The 18,850-nt window shown below is 36.4% G+C and overlaps 1 protein-coding gene and 1 long non-coding RNA gene across 18 annotated transcripts in view; one reads left to right on the top strand and one right to left on the bottom strand.

Annotated features, from left to right (window-relative positions):
* The window catches only part of LOC139183205 (uncharacterized), a 33,852-nt gene extending 15,983 nt beyond the window's left edge, over positions 1-17,869 (top strand). Inside the window, exon 2 of the long non-coding RNA XR_011566759.1 lies at positions 14,452-17,869. This is a non-coding gene — a long non-coding RNA (uncharacterized lncRNA). The remainder of the gene's footprint in view (positions 1-14,451) is intronic.
* ROBO2 (roundabout guidance receptor 2) overlaps positions 1-18,850 on the bottom strand; it is a 1,473,778-nt gene that overhangs the window by 492,191 nt on the left and 962,737 nt on the right. The window lies entirely within an intron of this gene.

The raw sequence follows: 18,850 nt of genomic DNA, 5'->3' as shown, positions 1-18,850 counted from the left end.
CTTTAGCCAAGATAAAAGTACAAAATATGCTCAGCCAAAATATAATGCTTCCTTGCTAGGAGTTGCCTGCCAAGATCCAGTGTGTTTCACCGATTATAATGCTCCATTTCTCTGTTTTCTCTAAAAAGAAGTTATACAGTTCTTGTTTGAAAAGAAAATAGAATTCATTTTATCTGATAAATTGGGAGGAATGCAAAAGGAGGCATTCAGGTCAGGATTTGTTTACAGAGCTCTCGGAGACGATATCTTTTATTTTGAGAAACATCTGGCAGAACAGTCAGCAGTAGAGGTCAGAATTCATGTTTGCTATTTTACACAGAGATAACGCCACCCTCAACAAGTTGCAAATGACTAAAGAAAAAGAGAACTTTCTAGCACAGTTAGAATTTTGCAATAATTTTAAGCTAATCGCCCAGTTTTTATTCTAGTCTTTCATGAACACTTGGAATAAATTTGGTATTTAATGGAGATACGATCTTTGCAAAAATTTCATGCATTCTTTAAGGAAAGGGTCAAATTTCCCACAGAATTATATTTCATGACAAAGAGAACAGATATATAGTTTCAAAGTCAATGTTAAATCAGCCTAAATCATCCCCTCTTTTTTTTCCTGAAGATATAAGGAATACAATTGAGTGGAACGTAAGTTGATTTTAGCATCACGAAACTCAACCAATTTGTTTTAAACAAATGCCCTCAAATTCTACTTACGACAAAGCCATAGATATTGCTGTCCTATTCCGATAATTTTTTACTCTGGAATTTATTTTTATATTAAGTTAGTAATATTATATATGTTCAGATACCTTCTTATACATCTTACAAAATTTTACCATAAAATAAACATCATATTTTAAAGACTACTTATTTGGGGAATATATTATTGAGAATAAACTCAGCTTTCAAGAAAAGAAGAGTGAACAGGCACTGTTTTGACATGTTCAAGGTTTGCTATTTCTTTATGTCATAGTGATTGAGTGCTTGTAAGTGATACATTTCCCCTTACCCACGATAAAAGAGGGCACAGATATCTTCTTTAAAAACCAGTTATCATGACATATGAGGTAAATATCATTTATCATCTTTCCATGGTCACTTCTAAAAGGGTTTGTTACAAAGCTTATCATCAGTGTTTTTCTCTCAGCAAACCAGTAACTTCTTCAGTTTCCATATAATCTTCAAGATGTTCCACATTTTAACCCTATTGTATCTACTACAAGAGTTCACAACATCAAACCAAAGCACATTATCGCAATAAGCATTTATAAAATTTGTCACACCAGAAATTTAAGAAATTTCAATTTCTTAAATTAAATTTCACATATCCAAGTAATTTCATTGGGATATCAAAAAAAAGTGAGATATCATGAGAAGATTCTAAATCAATTAGAAAAATACAAGACAAATTGTAGAAATTATCAGATACAATACTTTTACTTTTAAAAATATATATATTTTTATATAGGGAAAACTTACATACTTTGAATCAGAAAGTTAAGTCCTCCCCACATATACGTACACATACAAAGACTACACTAGTAATCTGGCTTCAAATTTTAAATATTTGTTCTTAAACTAGAAATGCTATCTTTTTCACCATGCATTACATAAAAATATATCAAGAGAATTCTTTTCTTCTAGACTGCATTTTGGCACTGTAAAGACCAGAGATACAAAGTTGCCTGGCTGTCCAGTTGTTAGGGCTCTGCCCTTCCACTGCTGGGGGCCTGGAGTCAATCCCTGGTTGAGGAACTAAGATCCTGCAAGCTGCGTGGTGCGGCCAAAAAAAAAGGAATGTAGATCTAAACTATATTACCAAAATATCCCTTTGGTAGACTTCTGTAATTTAAGAACTATTTTTTAAAAAATTTTTGATGACTATAAAATGTATCTAGAGGGATGCAAGAAGATAAAGATACAAAATAGAAATGTTCTCTTAGGCATCATTTCAGTTCAATCTCTCAGTCGTGTCAGACTCTGCGATCCCATGGACTGCAGTACGCCAGGCTTCCCTGTCCATCACCAACTCCCGAAACTTACTCAAACTCATGTTCATTGAGTCAGTGATACCATCTAACCATTTCATCCTCTGTCGTCCCCTTCTCCTCCTGCCTTCAATCATTCCCAGCATCAGGGTCTTTTCCAATGAGTCAGTTCTTCGCATCAGGTGGCCAAACTATTGTAGTTTCAGTTTCAGCATCAGTCCTTCCAATGAATATTCCAGGCTGATTTCCTTTAGGATGAACAGGCTGGGTCTCCTTGTTGTCCAAGGGAGTCTCAAGAGTCTTCTCCAACACCACAGTTCAAAGACATCAATTCTTTGGCATTCAGCTTTCTTTATAGTCCAACTCACACATCCATACATGACTACTAGAACAAACCAAAGCTTTGACTAGACGGATCTTTGTTGGCAAAGGAATGTCTCTGCTGTTTAATATGCTGTCTAGGTTGGTCATAACTTTTCTTCCAAGGAACAAGTATCTTTTAATTTCACGGCTACAGCCACTATCTGCAGTGATTTTGGAGCCCCCCCCCCCCAAAAAAAAAAAGTCTGTCACTATTTCCATTGTTTCCCCATCTATTTGCCATGAACTGATGGGACCAGATGCCATGATCATAATTTTCTGAATGCTGAGTTTTAATCCAACTTTTTCAATCTCTCTTTCACTTTCATTAAGAGGCTCTTTAGTTCTTCGCTTTCTGCCATAAGGGTGGTGTCATCTGCTTATCTGAGGTTATTGATATTTCTTCCGGTAGTCTTGATTCCAGGTTGTGCCTCTTCCAGCCCAACGTTTCTCATGATGTACTCTGCATATAAGTTAAAAAAAGCAGGGTGACAATATACAGCCTTGACGTACTCCTTTCCCAATTTGGAACCAGTCTGTTGTTCCATGTCCAGTTCTAACTGTTTCTTCTTGACCTGCATACAGATTTTGCAGGAGGCAGGTCAGGTGGTCTGGTACTCCCATCTCTCGCAGAATTTTCCCGTTTGTTGTGATCCACACAGTCAAAGGCTTTGGCATAGTCAATAAAGCAGAAGTAGATGTTTTCTCTAGAACTCTAGCTTTTTTGAAGATCCAGTGGATGTTGGCAATTTGATCTTCTGGTTCCTCTGCCTTTTCTAAATCCAGCTTGAACATCTGGAAGCTCATGGCATAATAAAATGCTATTGCCAATTTTATCCTAACATGAGTACATTTTGTTCTAGCACTACACGTTATACTTTCAGTGGTAGTTTTTCTGCCTTCAACTAATCAAGGACACATAGATATCTGTGAAAATGCTATGCAAAAGCATCAGCATTCTCAGACAAATTGGTAGCAATGCAATACATGCCCAGAAACCTATTTCTTCACTTTTGTTTCTAGGGTGTTGATGAGGAGGCCAGTGTCAGAACTTTTTTCCATAGTCTTGCCAGGTAATTTTGCATGTAAAACTTGAAAGCAGTGAAAATGTTAGTCGTTCAGTCACGTCTGACTCTTTGTGACCACATGAAAGATAGCCACCCAAGCTCCTCTCCATGGAATTCTCCAGGTAAGAGTACTGGAGTGGGTAGCCATTCCCTTCTTGAGGGGATCTTCCCAACCTAGGGATCAAACCCAGGTCTCCTGCATTGCAGACAGATTCTTTACCATCTGAGCCATGAGGGAAGCCCATATAAAAATATCTAGACTTTAATAACTCTCTAAGATAAAAGTAGCTCTATTTTGATAAATATTAGTGCTGCCCTTTAAATGATTTAATCCTTTATTGGAAAAAAATTACATATGCACAATTTTCCCAGATGTTTTAAAGTCCATTCAGTTGACTTTTATGCTACAGAGTACATCATATATAAGCAAATAAACCTATAAGCCTATTTTATTTCATCTTTCTCTGTCTCTTTTTATTTCTTGGTAGCACTGATAATTCAAAGGAACAATCCACAATTGTTTCTCAAAGATAATTAACGTGTAGGCAACACACAATAGGCTTGAAATGCACACTAGGCTTCTCATGGTTGTAAAATTTACGCTGTTACTCATTTACACCACATGAAAATATTATTTGTTGTTTTAATCGCTAAGTATTATCAAACTCTGTTGTGACGCCATGGACTGTAGCCCACCAGGCGTCTTTGTCCATGGGATTTCCCAGGCAAGAATACTGGAATGGGCTGGCAATTACTTTTCCAGGGAGTAACAATATCACTCCAATATTTTATCATATTTGAAGTTGGAAGTCATTTTGTTCACACCATATATGTGATACAGTCAGTAATCCTATAGTTGGATCTGAGCAATTACAGTTAACACTTTTTATAATTTATTGAATCTATCCCATAGTTCTAAAATGAAGAAGTCAAGTCATTCTCTGGTACCTATTTCAATGATTCATAATAAAAGAAAATACACACATACCAATTACAAATGTATAAATTAATTTTAAACATAACACATTATATTTTTTCTATTCTTGAAACAGTTGAGATTTAGAACTTAAAAGACTTTCAGAATTGCTTTTTCATATAATTCATTATGAAGAAAAACTCTAAATGCAGAAATAAATACTATTGGAGAAACTGTCTAGGATTTTTAAAAAGAAAAAAGGTACTGATATGTTGAGTTGTTTAGGAAACAGTGAATGAGAAGATCTTCAGATTCTTCAGTGGGACTAAAGTACTTTCCTAAAGTACTAACAAGCCATTACATGCATCAGCCTTTCAAAACAAGACCAAAACAGATGGAAAGCCGAATATCTTCGTCATAAATAAAAAGATGTTTTATCAAATATCGTAAAATTCATCTGATTAATTTCAAGCATATTTATTGTAAACTGGCATGCAGTTACTTTTGGTGCAATTTGGGTGCTGAACAAATGAGCCCTCTGGGCACCAATCAGAACTTTCAGGTTCCAGGAATGTTCACTAAATTTATTGCGATGATCACTTCATCGTGTAAATGAACCAAATCAGTATACATATATCTTATATGATACTGTCAATTATATCTCAATAAAACCAGAATAAAAACAATAAAATAAATGAATTAGTTTGCACTTCCCTAAATGGCCAATGTGTCAAGCTAATCCAAACAGATAAGTTATATAAAACAGACAAGTTTTTCAGCATTATGTTGTTTCCCTATAATTTTCAGGTTGGTAATCTGACTTTACCACTCTAAACAGATATCTTTCCATTTTGTTATTTATTGTTCAGTCACTCACTGGTGTCTGACTCTTTGAAAACTCATGTACTGCAGCACACCAGGCTTCCCTGTCCTTCTGTCTCCCAGAGCTTGCCCAAACTCACGTCCACTGAGTTGGCAATGTCATATCTACAGCTAAATCTAAAATATCTATTAGACAGTATTTTCAATGTTAGGTCTTCAATTGAACATATTCTATTGCACATCAACATACCCTTGACCCCACTCTTTTTGGTGGGACCAATCTTTATGGCAGCCTTGAATGCAAACGAACACTTGTCAAGTTTTGCAAGTTTTGTTTTCAAATATTTCCTTCATCTATTATGCTCTATTTCTATGGCTACTTAGCTATTTCTGGATGTGATTATAATTAATTCAATAACAAGTTCTGTAAGCTACTAAGTGTCAGGCATTACCCTACAACCTGAATGTAAAAAATGAGCACCGTATTATCTCAACACTATCTGCTCAATTGCAGAGCCTAAAATATCTTCTAAAACTTTCCCCCCAATTCATTGTATATCTAAAATAGGCAGAATATTTTCATGTGAGACTCACATCATAAATAGAGGATATATTTCTACTTTCTATAGAAGATTTATTTCTACTTCTTTAACTGACATCGAAGGATTAACTAAAGTGAAGCAAACTTATTTCAACAGCTTCTTCATCCTCAACAAATATAATTTACATGTATTTAAGAAAATATATGTGCTTTCTTGTCTGTATTTTTTTTGCATTATCCCACCAGCTTGAAATGTCTTCTCCCTTCCAACTCTTTGATATACAAACCCAAATCCCACCATCTTTTTTATATGTGTTACAATTGCCAACTTTCCATCAATCACTGTTTGGTTCCCACAGACAGAAGTGATCCTTGAACTATTAATACTTTATCTGTCTCACTTCTTGATTGTCTATTTTCTAATCTATTATAGTTCCTTATCTTCATATAGTATCTTCTTTATTAGAATATAAGGTCATTAATAGAAAAATCTACATCTAATTCATCTCCCTATCTCTCACTGTGTCTATAGAGGATGCTTCAAAATTTTTTATCCATCAAATGGCTGTATCTCTAGCTTTGGATTTCTATTCAAAAGATAACATACTTTATGAATTCAAAGTTGAAGCTGATGCAAGATGTATAAGGATAAAACACATACGTTTTGTAATTAGTCAAGATCAGCTCTGGAGATTCAGGTTATGTTGTCCAGCAATAAGGATGTCTCCTGAGCTTTCATTCATTATACCAATCTTATAAACATGCCCCTAATCATTCAGTAAACATGTCTATAAATATTTTTATCCTGAAGGTTTGCTTGGTGTTTAATGGGATGTAATGATGTCCAGGGCCATAAGGGAATAGACAGTGAACCTCAGATGCAACTTAATGTGAAAGATAAGATGATGATTAAAGACAGCAGAAAAACTGACACTGTGCTAACGCGATAAACAGCACAGGGTAAATCCACAGTGATAGCAAAGATTTTCATGAATCTTAGCATATCACTTGAACATAAGGAAGCTAATCAGTTCAACAGTAATTTATTTAGTGTTTATTATGTGACCGGTGATCTGCATCATGTTCTAGATATGATCAAGAGGTTCTAGTCCACAAGAAGTATCAAGGCAACTGAACATGTACAATACACAAACAATACCTTTCATCACTATTACACTTGTTTGCACGGCTGCCAATAATAAAATGCCACGTTTTGGCAGAGTTTAACAGATATCAATTATTATCTCACAATTCTGGAGGCTAGAAGTCTACGATCAAGAGGTCAGCAATGTTGGTTCCTTCTCAGGCCTCTCTCCTTAGCTTGAAGATGACTATCTTTTCCCTGTTTCTCCTATGATGTTCCCTGTGTACATGTCTGTGTCCTAATCTCCTCTCTAGAAGGACATCCTTCATGTTGGATTAGGCCCACTCTAACCTGGAAAACCTCATGGATGGAGGAGCCTGGTAGGCTGCAGTCCATGGGGTCCCTAAGAGTCTGACACGACTGAGCGTCTTCACTTTGACTTTTCACTTTCATGCACTGGAGAAGGAAATGGCACCCCACTCCAGTGTTCTTGCCTGGAGAATCCCAGGGACGGAGGAGCCTGGAGGGCTGCCATCTATGGGGTTGCACAGAGTCGGACACAACTGAAGCGACTTAGCAGCAGCAGCAGCAGCAGCAGCAATGACCTCATTTTAGTTTAACCACCTCTGTAAAGATTCTATCTCCAAATACAGTTTTACATTCAGAGGTCTTTAGAGGTGAGACTTTAGCATATAAATTTGGGGGGAACTTTCCTCCCATGATAACTATTACTATGTCTAGTCAGGGAAGTAATCCTTGTGGCAACACAGGACAAGAGTGAACTCTCAGTCTCCTGGAATTCTTAAAGATTTAGAGGAGAAAGTTAAAAAGAAGAACATTCAGCTTTGGCAGTTAGAACAAACGAGGTTTTTTTTTGTTTGGTGGGTTTTGGTTTGGTTTTTGAAAACACATAATGGGTTAGTAACAATAAATAATGAGTTGGCATTGGTGAAATACAGATTTGCAGGGACAATTTGGAATTTGCTTAGGCAGATGATAACAACTTAGCGAATGAAACAAGATCAAGGAAACTTCTTTTCTTTCATATTTTAAGTTTCACGTTGGTTTATTCCTTCTATCCTCTAAGACAGGAAGAACAACTTGCAGAACATTCAGAAATAATACAGTAACATTTTCGATCAAAGATTGATTTGGTGATTCATATTTGAGGAAAAGTGCTTATATTCAGGAGGTTGCGGATAATGTAATTGACTGCATGGTGTACGTGTGTGCATGTTAAGTCGCTTCAGTCTTTTCCGACTCTGTGTGACCTTATGGACTGTAGCTAGCCAGGCTTCTCTGTCCACGGGATTCTTTAGGCAAGACTATTTGAGTGTGTTGCCATGTCCTCCTCTAGGGATCTCTGACCCAGGTTTCGAACCCGCTTCTCTTATGTCTTCTGCACTGACAGGCAGGTTCTTTACCACTAATGCCACCTGGGAAGCCCACAGCATGGTCACATGCATCTTCAGACATTCTTTACTAATATCTTTTTTAAAATTTCCTTCCTCTGTGGAACCACCTCTCTTGGGAGACAGTGAGCAGACATCAACTCTGTAGTTTCAGGGATAAAGCTACAAATGGCACCCAGCCCTGCTTCTGTCAGCTCGCTATTCACTGAGGCCTGCTCACTCTAAGGTCTGACTTCTCATCAGCTGTTCGATATGTTGGCAGCTCTCTTTGGCTAAACTACTTAATTTAGGAGGATGGACTGTTGGTCTCTCATGAATTATTCAAAAGAATGGCCTCGAATTCAATCCCTCCCCTTCCCCATCTCAGACAAAATTCATCACTCCCTCCTTCAGAATTATTTTTCCAGCTTGTACATACCCCTATTACTGTGCTGATCACACTGTACTCCACCATATTACAACAATTTATTTGTATGTCTTTCTCTTCCCTGGCCTAGGGACTCCTTTATGATGAGGACTGTGTAGATCTTGGTTGTCCCAACACCAAGTACAGGGCTGGTACTCTATCCGCCCTCCACCAGTTTGCTGAATGGATGGATGAATGAATGAGTGATCTGGCTCTTCCCACCACATAACTATAAACGGTTATTACTGAGTATGATACCAATATGAATTGCCCACATATTTGGTCTCAGCTTTTGGAAATTTCTTGACAGTATTTTAATCTCAATTATCCTTATTAAGGATAGTTATAAAAGATGCCAAATATAAATTAAGTCTTTTCAAAGGAATAAAATAAAATCCTATGGATGAAATAAACATTTATTAAGAATCAGAAGGTAACTGACAATTTTCATAACAGTAGGGTACATACTGCTAAAACTATACTAATGTTTGTGGCTCATAAAGGACTTAAGGCTATCTTAATGAAAATCAATCACTGTACCAAAAAAAGAAGTGCTAACAGTTCTCCTTACGTAAGGAATGATTAACTTAATCAAATTTATTGTGCTTACCACAAAACTGTTAACCACCTTACATGAGACCATGCATTTTAAAAAACTTTCATTCTAATTAATGTTTGATAATTTATGTATACCATAATAAGAACAAATATTAAAACATTCTGAAACCATCATAATTGTGCATGATTCTTATTAGTTACAGTACTCAATAATTCATTTCAAATCGGAACAGTTTATATTCTCAATGTCTTGGTTAAGTTTTATTCTGTTTCCTGTTTAATATCTGTAAAAACTTTATATATAAAGAGAGATATACTTTATATACCTCCCTTACAGGACCTAGGCATATGTGAGACAATATTAGCTAAATATTACACTTACGTCTTGACTTTTTTTTTATTCCTCATGCTTAAAATTATATACTGAGAGAAAATGCTTACTGTGGCAGAACAATCTTACCTGAATAAATTCAGACCTATGTTCTCAATCACAGGTGAATCCCTCCCCAAAAAAGATACACACACATCCCTCTCGAAGGTATATGGAAATATGGAAATTAAAAGCCCTTTTATGAGCTTCTCTTGGAACCACGGACCATATCTCATCCCCTAAAATGGTCATTAGCTCCTCAGCATGTCAGATAATCTTGATAGGTCTTTTAATTGAGTCTAACTGGAGCATCGTGTGGATTCACAAAGAAAATCCTACACTGTTCCTGGCACAACCAAAAGGCTTATCCATTTATCTCCGGCAGTTCATCTATTACAACAGGTGGGCAACATTAAACACTGGCAACCAAATGAGATTTAAAAAATCTGGTACTGTATTTCTAAATGGTACCCTTATTTAATTAGACCTTGAAGGTCACAAGTAGTGGATTATTTGAATTTGTAGTAAAAAAGCATGTTGAAATTTTATAATGGTCTATATTGAGTTCTGACAGCAAGGTAAGCGCAACACAATGGAATCTGGACCAAAAGTAACACTTCCCAATAAATCACTTTACTTGAGAGTTCTAAAGGTGAATTTAAAATCAAAGTGCTTCTGTGGATCTCTGTGTGGCTGCTGCTGCTACTGCTGCTAAGTCGCTTCAGTCGTGTCCGACTCTTTGCGACCCCATAGACGGCAGCCCACCAGGCTCCCAGGTCCCTGGGATTCTCCAGGCAAGAACACTGGAGTGGGTTGCCATTTCCTTCTCCAATGCATGAAAGTGAAAAGTGAACGTGAAGTCGCTCAGTCGTATCTGATTCTTAGCGACCCCATGGACTGTAGCCCACCAGGCTCCTCCATCCATGGGATTTTTCAGGCAAGAGTACTGGAGTGGGGTGCCATTGCCTTCTCCTTTGTGTGGCTATCACAGGCCAAAACAAATGGCACACATAAAACTATGCATTAAAATTTTATCAAAGAATTTATTTCTCCATGTACTGTACACACACACACTCTCTCTCTCTCACCTTTTTATGTAACAAGTTTCAAAAACACCTGGGAAGTATTTAAGAAAATTTGCTTTTAAGCAGAAGTATGACATAAGGTCTTCAATTCTACAGAGATAACATACCCCTAACGTGCTTATAACCTTCATAGCATTTTCTTTTATTCAACTGCTACAGTATAGAGAGAAATATATAAAGGATTCCTATAGGTGGTTTGCACTTCCCATGTGGTTCAGCAGTAAAGAATTTGCCTGCCAATGCAGGAGACACAGGTTTGATCTCTGGGTGGGACAGATCCCCTAGAGAAGGAAATGGTAACCCACTCCAGTATCCTTGCTTGGGTAATCCCATGGACAGAGAAGCCTGGCAGGCTGCAGTTCATGGGGTTGCACAGAGTCAGACAACACTTAGTGATTAAAAAAACAACAACAACAGATAGTTTAGAAACATTCCTATTTATCGCTTCCCCAAATCATCCAACACTCTTATTCTCAACTGATCTTTTGTTGTTGTTGTTAAACTATTCTTTCCACACCTGGCTTGTTGATTCAGGTGAGGTTTATTTTTCTAGACCTTGGCTGCATCATGGAGTTCATACAAAATATGCTCCCTGTTCTATTTCCTCTCTGTGGTGCCTTATACCACTTACAAGTGTTTTTAATGGTAAACAGATTAAATGTACATGTTAGACCTCATCAACACTAAACATAGGGGATGAATATCTGTGGCTCTTTTCCAGGCAGCAAATTAAAGCATTGCTGGCAGTGGTACTTCAAGAAAGCCCTGATGCTTTTATCGACTCCCTCACCATCTCAAACACAGCCAGTATTCAGTCAATACCTGTCATTCCATGGGAGCCACTAACTCACTGTTGCTGTCAGTTTTCCTTATCTAATTACAAATGGGCTCCTGTTCATGGAAGTATCTTCTTAATAGAGTACACTCAAGACTGCAACTTGTTAAGAGACAATTTACCCAACTTTTCAGCAGTTGTTTAAGATCTTCTTAAATTCACATATATTTCCTTAATAATTGCATTTTCCAGTTTTGTTTATATTTGACTATTTGTGTTTTTATGGAAAGCAATTAGATTATATACCTATGTATAGAATAAAAGAACACTAGATACTGATAACAACAGAGGAGTGTTAATGCATTCTTTTTAATGGTATTAATTTTCATTATCTTGATGCTGCACTAATTTAAAATGTGACTTTTTTCTGCCTATTTTTGATTAGATTTTCTTGATGCCAATATTTTCACATAAAATATAATTTTTTAAATCTATGATTTATTCAAACATAAATCTTGTTAAATACATATATATTTATTTGTACACATCCACACATTACGTGAAAAAATAAAATACATTTGAATTAATAATAGGAAATAATAATTAAAAATGAGATATGTACAGAGGCTTTTGCTTAATTTAGCTTTCTTTTTTTGCACGTTTATTAAGTAAACTTGCCTATAGCAATCCAATCTCCTGAGAAGTGAAGAATTATTAGCAAGTAACTGGGAGTTTTGAAGCCTATTGCTAAGGATGAAAAAGGACACTTAAAATCTATACCTAAAGGCAGTTAATAAATATTAAAGCTCTTTGAATTTTCATTATGCAAAAGGCAGTTTAAGAAAAGGCCTTTCATTTTCAGTATTTCTAAGGGATATTCTATACCTAGTAATAATGAAAATAATTTTGAAACAAAAGGAATACATATAGTAAGTAACCACATACTATGATATGTTAATACAGAGCTAAAATACCGTAAATACATAAGAATTAATTATCTGGAACTATTGGCAGATACCCAAGATATCCAAATTTATATCAGTATTCAAGCACACCTAATATCAGCATGGTATCTGAACAACAGTAGCAATAGAGTGAGTAGGGTAAGTATTTCTGTTCCAGCTCAACTTCAAACTGTACATTCCAAAAAAATAAAGTTTGCTCTTACTATGAGTAGCCTTCCTATTTTCAAGACATTTCTGCAAAGTACTAAAGAAAACAAAATAGCAATGTATTTAAATGTGTTGATAAGAAAATATAATCATGAGGCAAAATAGTCCTATATACATACATATATACATGTACATATGTAGTAGCAAAATATCAGCATGGTTATATGTCAGATCACTATACTATGTTCAGTAATTGTATATATGTTTAAAATTTTTCCTTGGGATAAATAAATGTCTAATAATATAAAGTGTATTTTTATACTCAACAATTTCAAATGGATTCTCCTATCTTTCCTTGGACTATGACACTCCTGTTTTTGGAGAAATGTATCTGTAACTAATAAATTCATAAGTTTAATTTAAAAAATCCACTCCTCCCCCAAAATCAGTCAAACAATAAAACAAATCTTAAGATAAGGTCTAAAATTAACATAGTTTTAATTCATCTAAACAGTAGGTCCAATGAACATCAATATCCACAGTGACTGCATTGAAGCGTTACAAACCAAAAGTCCAAACAATATTAAATGTTGCTCTCTGCATTTTGTTAATGCACTTTTTAAGGCAGTAAGAATTTCATTAGGAAAGTGTAAGCCAAGAACGCCATCATATATATATATATATAAAATATGGCAACAAATAATTGCTTATATATTCAGGAAGTCTAACACTTGTTTCTGTTCTACATGTGGAGATTAGTAAATTTGTATTTTTGTTTCCTGATTTTGGTCAGATTCTCAGTCTTGAACTAGAAAACTTTACATAATAAAACTAAATAACAGTTGACCAAAATAAGATGTCATATATTTCTGAACCAAAATTCATTCTGATCTGTGGAGCAGACCAGAGTGATATAGCTTTAAAATACTTTAAAAACTGAAATACTTTAAAATACTAAAAGATTTTAAAAGTGATGAGCTTTTAAAAAGCTCAGTCATGTCCAACTCTTTGTAATCTCCTGTACTATACATACAGCCCTTGGAATTCTCAGGCCAGAATACTGGAGTGGGTAGCCGTTCCCTTCTCCAGTGGATCTTCCAAACCCAGGGATCTAACTGGGGTATCCTGCATCGCAGGTGGAGGTAGAAGTGATGGCAGATGAACTACCAGGGAAGTCCCTTAAAATAATGTAGTTTATTCCTAAAAAGAAATTTTAAAAAACTTATCTGCATTGATTTGAAATCTTTTTTTTTTTTATTTAAGCATCTGCGGATCTTACAAGCCCCATAAGATTTTGTTATCAGAGATAAAGAACAAATTCATAAAATGAAAAAAGTACATTTTGTTCTTATTCTATGATGCTATATGCTTTTTGAATATTATATGTAAGGTAAATACTATACACCAGATCATATTTACCTATTGACTTCTATTATAATTTTAAAGATGTTTGAACACAATAAAATTTTATTATGAACCCTAAATTTTACTTTAGAGATTTTATATGTATGAACAAATAGTCTAAAGGCATTATTTCTTGCACCCAATCTCTGGTAGTACCCAAATAATCTGTCCACATAAGCACCACAAACATATTTGCTTTATTGGACATTGTTATTATCTCATTCATATTTAAGTGGTCAGTGTCTACCATTATTGAAGGTCCTCAGTAGTGATCACCAACATAAGGCTTTCTTTATAGATTTTGGTTGAAGGAAAGACCCTATTCTCAGTTACCACTGAGGTATATGAAATTTGACCACTTCCAGCTTCTTGGAAGTCTCTTCCCTTTCATGTTTATTATTTCTCAAATTTATTTGCACTTTTGGAATTTTCCTTTCCTAGTTAGCTCTTCTGCTCCTGGTATTTCCTACCTAAATATTAGTGTCACCACAGACTAATTCCTCAGCCTTTCTCTCTCTTGCTCTTATTTTTTCTGTCTTTCCTTCTTAATGCAGATGACACCACTCTAGTGGCAGAAAGCAAAGCTGAATTAAGGAGCCACTTGAGGAAGGTGAAAGAGAGTGAAAAGGCTGGCTTAAAATTCAACATTCAAAAAACAAACATCATGGCATCTGGTCCCATCACTTCCTGGCAAATAGATGGGGAAACAATGAAAACAGTGACAGAATTTATTTTCTTGGGCTCCAAAATCACTGTGGACAATGACTACAGCCATGAAATTCAAAGACACTTGCTCCTTGGAAGAAAAGCTATGCCAAACTTAGACAGCGTGTTAAAAAGCAGAGACATTACTTTGCTGACAAAAGTCCATACAGTCAAAGTTATGGTTTTTCCAGAAGTCATGTACAGATGTGAGATCTGGACAATAAAAGAGGCTGAGCGCCAAAGAATTGATGTGGTACTGGAGAAGAATTAATGGAGAAGAATTAATGTGGTACTGGAGAAGACTCTTGAGAATCAACCCTGAATATTCAATGGAAGGACTGATGAAGCTGAAGCTCCAATACTTTGGCCACCTAATGCAAAGAGCTGAGTCATTAGAAAATACCCTAATACTGGGAAAGACTGAATGCAGGAGGAGAAGGGGACAACAGGGGATGAAATGGTTGGATGTCATCATCAATTCAGTGGACATGAGTTTGAGAAAACTCTTTAAGATGGTAGGAGACAGGAAAGCCTGGTGTGCTGCAATCTATAGGGCTGCAAAGAGTCCGGCATGACTGAGGAACTGAATAGCAATTCTTAATGATTCTATCTATTCATATGGTTTCAACTTCTGTAAAGTAGATGATTAAACAGGTTATATTTCTGCCTCTGATTTTTCAAATCTTTCTCTGGGTTTTCCGTTAATATATCAAGCTGCTGTTGCTGCTGCTAAGTCGCTTCAGTCGTGTCCTACTCTGTGCGACCCCATAGACAGCAGCCCACCAGGCTCCCCCGTCCCTGAGATTCTCCAGGCAAGAACACTGGAGTGGGTTGCCATTTCCTTCTCCAATGCATGAAAGTAAAAAGTGAAAGTGAAGTCGCTCAGTCATGTCAGACTGGTAGCGACCCCATGGACTGCAGCCCATCAGGCTCCCCCATCCATGGGACTTTCCAGGCAAGAGTACTGGAGTGGGGTGCCATTGCCTTCTCCGATTCTACCAAAATCCAAATTTCCCCTTTATTTTCCAGTTTTCATTAACGATGTTTCCTTCTTCTCAGTCATCAAGTCATCTCTCTCCACCCTTGCCTTGGATCCTAAGGTCAATGACTATTACAGCTTACAAATCCTGTAAATTCTACCCAAATCAGTCTGACAAATGTTTGTCCTTCTCATTGCACTATCACCTTCCTGGGTCAGGCGTCATGATTTCTCATCCATACTACTACAATAGCTTTCAAAAAATTACACATTTTATCAGTGATTCCTTTGTCAGTTTATCCTACACTTATTAACATATACCTCTAAATTTCCACTTCAGGTTCAAAACTTTTGATGATTAATCACTGTACATTTATTAAATTAAGTCAGAATTCTTCAGTCTAGAATTCAAGAACCTCTCAATATAGTTCCAATTGATATTTCTGTTCCTAATTCATGCTACTTCTCTTTAGATGCTCCAGAAAGAAACAACAAATTTTGAAAACAGATTTGGAAAGTTTATAAAGCTAACAGCTTTAGTTAATAATACACACAAGTACTGTGTGGAGAGGCACTAAGAACAGTTGTCAGGGAAAGAGTCCAGGGACAACTAAGTGCACACCTTGGCTTTAACAGTGACCACTGCTTAGATGTGTGATTTCAGGCAAGTTATTTAATCTCTTGGCTCGCTTTCCACACCTTAGAATGGGAACAGTAGTAGAACTTATCTTACAGGGTTGTAGTGATTGAAAATGTATGGGTTGTAAATACAAACTATGGAGAAGATATTATGACTCATTGTATACCTTAGCTATTAAAAGTGATTTCAATTTTTTTAATTCAGAATGACAATTAGTAGTATTTATGTTATGACAGATTTAGTATTTAAGAATATCTTTAAATACCATCACCTTAAGAAGCCCCTTTATTTTCTAAAACTAAATATAGTCTTTTTAAATGAAATTCTATGTAATTTTTTCTCTTTATCCATACTCTTCTATGTCTGACATGGAGGACTATTCAGTATGTTTCTGTTTTAAGAGAGAGTCAGTGAAGAGTAAAACAGATGGTTATCTGTCAGGACCAGAATGGGAGAAATGAAAACCATAAACATAACTAAATAGGTTAGTCTCAGACATACTCCTGTATGTCTTAACAGAGCTGAACCATGTAAAATATGATGAATGAAGTTTTGGAGAAAGTTTAAGATAAAGAAGAGGAAACAGAAATAAACCACATATAAATAACTCAATGCTTCTTCATGAAATTCAGATTAAAGTTAAACTATTTAACAATGAAAGCCAAAGGTAGTATGGGAGGAGAGAGCCATGAAAATGGTATAGAAGGAATGAATGAATAAAAATGTATAAAAATAGCAAGCAGCATTGAAAGCAAAGTTGAAATGTATAAGTTCAGGTGTTGTTCAATTTAAATCTATTAATTGGGGTTAATGTAACAGTTTCTGGATTGTCTATATAAACATTTTTCCTTTGCAACAGTAATTTATATACTCAAAAATCCCAAATATTTCAGTTTTTCTCTAAGCTCAATCTCAAAAAAGAGTAATGCCAGTGAATGTTCCAACTACCATATAGTAATGCTTATTTCATGTGCTAACAGGAAATGTTCAAAATCCTTCAACCTAGGGCTTCAGCAGTATGTGAACCGAGAACTTCCAGATGTTCAAGCTGGATTTAGAAAAGGCAGAGGAACAAGATATCAAATTGCCAACATCTGCTGGATCATAGAGAAAGCAAGAAAATTCTAGAAAAACATCTGCTTCATTGACTACACTAAAGTCTTTGACTGTGTGCATCACAACAAAATGTAGAAAATTCTTAGAGACAAAAATATGAGACCACCTCACCTGCCTCCTGAGAAACATGTATGCAGGTCCAGAACCAACAATTAGAACTGGACATGGAGCATTAGACTGGTTCAAAATTAGGAAAGAAGTACTTCAAGGCTGTACATTGTCACCCTCCTTATTTCACTTACATGCAGCATACAATGCTAAATGCCAGGCTGGATGGATCACAAGCTGGAATCAAGATTTCTAGGAGAAATATTAACAACCTCAGATGTGCAGATGATACTACTCTAACGGCAGAAAGTGAAGAGGAACTACAGAGCCTCTTGATGAGGGTGGAAAAGGAGAGCGAAAAAGCTGGCTTGAAACTCAATATTCAAAATTCTAAGATCATGACAACTAGTCCCATCACTTCATGGCAAATAGAAGGGGGGAAAGTTTTTATAAAACAAAATAAAAGTTTTATAAAATCAGATCAGATCAGTCACTCAGTCGTGTCCGACTCTTTGCGACCCCATGAATCGCAGCATGCCAGGCCTCCCTGTCCATCACCAACTCCTGGAGTTCACTGAGACTCATGTCCATTGAGTCAGCGATGCCATCAAGCCATCTCATCCTCTGTCGTCCCCTTCTCCTCTTGCCCCCAATCCTTCCCAGCATCAGAGTCTTTTCCAATGAGTCAACTCTTCGCATGAGGTGGCCGAAGTACTGGAGTTTCAGCTTTAGCATCATTCCTTCCAAAGAAATCCCAGGGCTGATCTCCTTCAGAATGGACTGGCTGGATCTCCTTGCAGTCCAAGGGACTCTCAAGAGTCTTCTCCAACACCACAGTTCAAAAGCATGAATTCTTCAGCGCTCAGCCTTCTTCACAGTCCAACTCTCACATCCATACATGACCACAGGAAAAACCATAGCCTTGACTAGACGAACCTTTGTTGGCAAAGTAATGTCTCTGCTTTTGAATATGCTATCTAGGTTGGTCATAACTTTTCTTTCAAGGAGTAAGCGTATTTTAATTTCATGGCTACAGTCACCATCTGTAGTGATTTTGGAGCCCCCCAAAATAAAGTCTGACACTGTTTCCACTGTTTCCCCATCTATTTCCCATGAAGTGGTGGGACCAGATGCCATGATCTTTGTTTTCTGAATGTTGAGCTTTAAGCCAACTTTTTCACTCTCCACTTTCACTTTCATCAAGAGGCTTTTGAGTTCCTCTTCACTTTCTGCCATAAGGGTCGTGTCATCCGCATATCTGAGGTCATTGATATTTCTCCCGGCAATCTTGATTCCAGTTTGTGTTTCTTCCAGTCCAGCATTTCTCATGATGTACTCTGCATATAAGTTAAATAAACAGGGTGACAATATACAGCCTTGACGAACTCCTTTTCCTATTTGGAACCAATCTGTTGTTCCATGTCCAGTTCTAACTGTTGCTTCCTGACCTGCATACAAATTTCTC

This window comes from Bos indicus, chromosome 1, assembly GCF_029378745.1.
Source record: "Bos indicus isolate NIAB-ARS_2022 breed Sahiwal x Tharparkar chromosome 1, NIAB-ARS_B.indTharparkar_mat_pri_1.0, whole genome shotgun sequence".
Classification (NCBI taxonomy): Eukaryota; Metazoa; Chordata; class Mammalia; order Artiodactyla; family Bovidae; genus Bos; species Bos indicus.
The sequence above is the reverse complement of the archived record's forward strand: the minus strand, read 5'-3'. Positions and strand labels throughout refer to the sequence as shown.